The following is a 4,978-nucleotide window of genomic DNA, read 5'->3' on the forward strand; positions in this document are numbered from 1 at the left end:
TAAAATTATTTTGTATTTACATGGGTGGTAGTGGAATAAATATTTTGAGAAATGCACCAATTACTATGTTTTACATACATAAAAATAAAATTAAACATATCTATGACAGACATATTATACCATAGACACACACATTAATATGTCTTCACACTGGCTCCCTGTAACAATGAGAAAGCACCATGAAATGGCTGCTCATTTTCATGGCAATCAGTATAATGTAACAATACAAAAGCTGATTAAAAAAAATTTACAATCCAAATTAAACATACAAAATTTAGAATTAGCACTCCAAAATACATGACTTACATGTGAAAACATTGTCTGATTAACATGTGTTTTTGTATTGTTGCTAACTGTAAATAACTTTTTATAAAATATATTATTTTCAACAGCAACAGAAGTTCCCCTCTGCAATCTCCAACAGCGACAGAGGGGAAGGGAAGCTACCAAAATGAGGTAGCTTCCGTTTTTTCAAAATAAAACGTAAAAATTATAAAATTCACATAAACATTCAAAAGAAACATTATACACAAACAGGAAATAATATGTTTTTTTGTTTGTTTTTTTCAATTCCGTTACATGGGTCCACATCAGGGTAAATGCGTGCTAGTTTAATCTTAGACAAATGCACTCTGTGGACAATTTTAAACTGAATGTGCGCATGATGAGCACACATTGATGTAGAATGAACTCGGCTAAGAATTCAGTCCCACAACTCATCTGTAAGAGAAAGATTTAGATCTTGTTCCCATTTGAATCTAACAGCCACCAAAGAAAGACAATCAAGTTAGGAAAACACCCTTTAAAGTGGGTTTGATCGAAAGCAAGTTGTCTAAAGATTTTTGAGGGAACTGTACTGCTACACTCTGCATGTAGTGTGTGTGAGATTAATGTCTCATGTAACATGATATTATTATACTTGATATATTATACTTTGACCTGTATGTTTTTGTGGGTGCCAGTGTGGCACGATGATGTCATAATGTACATGGAACATGCACGGACGTGGAAGTGCTATGTGCATTTTTGTACCAAGACGTGTGTTTCTTAAGAAAGACCAGATCAGCACGCTGACTGTGTCTTCATTGAACCCAGATAACATGTACATGTCTGTATATTCTAAGCTAATCATTAAGAGAATGTGACGTGTGCTACTAGTATATAGAGCCCACTCTGGAGATGTAAAATTAGGAGAGAGGAGATCGTGTCGAATCAGTATGAATGATGCCTGTGCCGAAATAAAAGAACCTGGTTTATGGATCTACTTGAGCTTACTAGACTTTTGTTTGCGGTGTGCCTCCGGGAAAAGCTGACAGTTTGGTGACCCCCGACGTGATACTGTGAAATCCTGGAGGCACAGGCAAATCATCTCCTCCACAGAACGCCTGAGAAAGACATCGCAAAAACGAGATCTCCAGAAAGACGGTACGACAGAGGCCTTTTTCTTAGAATTTCTGTCAATTGGTTTAATGCTAAATTAATGTGATGTTTTCTTGGGACGTTGTGTGAAATTAATTGTTATAATTTTATACTATATAAAATTTGTAATTATTTCCGTGTTTATGGCTTAGCACGAAGAGAGAAAAAAAGCACTAGAATTAATAATAAGTAGTAAGTTTACACTTAGATTAGGCAAAGTGTAATTAGAAACAAATTTAATCATTTCCGTGTTTATGGCTTAGCACGAAGAGAGAAAAAAAGCACTGGAATTAATAATAAGTAGCAAGTTTAGACCAAGATCAGGTAAAGTGTGATTAGAAAAAAGTTAATCATTTCCGTGTTTATGGCTTAGCACGAAGAGAGAAAAAAAGCAAGTTTTATAAAAAATACACTTAGTGGTTAAACTTTACACTAAAAAGAAAACAAAACTTTTAATCAAGTTTACATAAAAATGTGGTACCCAAAAAACTATATGTAACGCTAGCAGCAATTTTATCAACATGATAAGATCTCAAGGAAACGAACCTGTCCAAATGAGATACACCCAGAATGGACATGAATTATCTTGCCATTGCAAAACTGATCAAGGGTCAATAATTCAGATTGGAATTATATACAAGCCCTGTAACACAGAAACATTAATAGATGGAATTGGCTTAACAGATTTAACTAAACCACAACCTATTTACCTCGGTATTACATGAATTAATACTAGTGAAAATAGTCTGTTTGATGTCCAATTGATAAAAAAGTAAAATTGGCACTCTTATGGAAAAAGTTATGCTTACTATTGGAGCAGTTTCTGAAACAAAATACACACAAGAAACAAAATTAGAGGCTATAATTAAAAAACTAAAGAATGAAATGGTGAGAGAAATTATTGAAAAAGCCAGAAATATAAAACAGTGTCCGTCAAATTTAGCAAATATCACTAAAATATTAAAAGATCTAAAAGAAGAAGGGAAGTGTTATTTACACTTTGGCTGCATTTATTGCTATCTTCTAAACTTTAGGATCCATATTGGTCATGGCTATATTGTTGTGTTTGCGTTTGACAGGGAATGCTAAATCCTCCTGTTTCAGCTTCTAGCTCAAGTTGGGATGTTGAAACACAAAATAGAGAAGACAGTTGAAATGATTAAATTAGGATAAAATTGGATGGCATTTATTAGTGACTGTATCTTTTTTGGCCAGACGGGGTATAGTTATTATAGAGTGTTATTCATAGTCGTATAAAGTATATAAATATATATTTACTATAAATAAATTGACTAAATACATAAGAATTTAGAAAACAGTTGATATCATTAGATGTTATTAGAAGATATAGATAAATGCTTAATAAATGTGGAATAAAACTGTTATTAAGAAAATACTAATACTGTTAAATTTATAAAATAAATAATAATGCATAAATAAAATTAAGAAAATACTAAGATTGTTAATTAAAAATAATAATAATAAAAAATTACACAAATAAAATAAATAATCTCAATTAAGAACTATAATAAGGCAATGCTGACTCCTAGATAGATTTCGCACGCTATCTAAATTAAACTGTTTATTAAATAGTGACTTATTCTATAAAAATCATAGACTCTAGTATAAATAGTCTTGAATACAATCAAAGCAATATCCAAATTGTTATACAGCAGCTGAGAAGGTAGTTTAACAAAATACTAAAATATCACAATGTCCCAATTAAATCACATTGAACCAATTAATAGAGTTATGGAAAAATAAGGCACTTCACGAAGAAACAGATTCCAAAGAAGGCACGAGAAAACCAGACCATCATTCAAGGCATAATCAAGAAATGATCACTACTACAAGGAGAAGGGGGTAATCTTAAAGGAAGAACTCCTGAGAGAACCTGCTGTGGGAATATATCCAACTCTTGAAGAAATAACTAGCAGTAAAACATCACAGAAAAGCAAAGGTCACGAAGCTGGAATGAAGACAACACAGATGCTGATGTTGACATCCTGGTACTGTGTTCCACTTCCAGACAGTGATGGGATGACTCTTCAGGTGGCCTACAACATGGAGGCCCCCAAAGCTATGCTGTTTGAGTTCAAGTACCCCGCTGTCCTGTCCTCTCTGTAAAGCTTCACTGATAACAACCTACTGATAAGCAATGTGCTGGAGTGGAGAGACACTATTGTGGCCAGAATCAATGAGGCCTACAACACTGACATCAACTACGACGTCCAGCTCAGCCAGCTCTTCATCTTTTTCCGCAAATTCATTGTTGAGTTCCAGAACAATGTCCAAGCTTTCCTGAATGCTGCCATCAAAGTGCTCAGGGAGACCCAGTTCCGTCTTCCTGGCTCTGAGGAGATGACCACCCTGCCTATTTTTCTGAAGGATCTGACCACCAGCATTGCTAATGTTCTTTGCACCACCATCCAAGTTGTCTATGACAACATGGAGTACTACTACAATGCTTTTGTGGACACTTTTAACACTGTGGAGCTGCGCATGCCAATCGGACATGTGATGACCGTTGGTCAAATCATCGACAATGTCGAAATAACTGGCAAAGGCATCTCTGACCAAATGTGGACTTCGTGAACAACATGGAGAGCCTGGATACTATGCTGGTCAAGATCAGCGAGACCCTGAAAGCGGTTGTAGACGAAACTCAAGAGTTTGTCGATTCCATCAAGTCTGACTATCTGGATGGTCTTTTGGCCAATGTGAACGCAGCATACAGATGAGTGGTGACCGCTGTGAAGGACATTGCAGACCGAGTGTCCACCCTGGATATGGAACAGCTGAACCCTGTCTTTGAGTGTCCGAGGAGGCTCAGAGATATGTGAAAGCCAGCAATGGCCACCTGGAGATTGAGCTGCCCCTCCCTTGCTTCAGTGAGGAGCCTAAACAAACATTACAACCAACTCACACAAAGAAGGAGACTGAAGAACAGGAAAAAGTGGGGACTAACTACTGTGAAGTTGCAATTGCAGAAATACCAAACTGAACTTAAAGAAGAAAGCAGTCAAACACCTAACTGCTGATGTTTTTCCACAATTTGGGATTCCACAAGGCATAAGTCAAGGAATTGTGAACAAATAAATGCCACTGTCAAGAGAACACTTGTGAAGGATGAAGAAAGTCGACCAAATCCGGACATCACTGGACACGGTGACCCTGAGGAGCAACCCTGACCACCTGCTACCACTAGGGCTCCGGAGAAGGAGGAGAAAAGGGGGAGAAGAAGACGAAGGAAAAAAGAAGATGATGAAGGAGGAGAGTATAGGCCATATTTTTTGAAAAATGTTTTGAAAATTTTCCATGTGTATTCTTGATTATGCTAATTATGCTAATTTCTGTTGTTCTAGTGTGTTGTACGTTCCCCTTATTCATTGAAGTGTTGAGAATGGCCTCGGACAGCCAACAATCAAAACGACAAGCCTTGATTAAACCAAGTTGGCAAACCAATAATACAGGTAAGAGACAATGGGCACTGAAAAGAGTAAAGAGAGGGACACCAAAACTTGTAAAATATTGTTATAAAGGGACAAACTTGCAACAT

General features: G+C 36.3%; 1 pseudogene; it reads left to right on the forward strand.

Moving 5' to 3' along the window:
- Positions 1-3,393: 3,393 nt before the first annotated feature.
- Positions 3,394-4,296, forward strand: LOC117379564 (uncharacterized; annotated as a pseudogene).
- Positions 4,297-4,978: the final 682 nt, after the last annotated feature.

This window comes from Periophthalmus magnuspinnatus, chromosome 12 (genome assembly GCF_009829125.3).
Source record: "Periophthalmus magnuspinnatus isolate fPerMag1 chromosome 12, fPerMag1.2.pri, whole genome shotgun sequence".
Classification (NCBI taxonomy): Eukaryota; Metazoa; Chordata; class Actinopteri; order Gobiiformes; family Gobiidae; genus Periophthalmus; species Periophthalmus magnuspinnatus.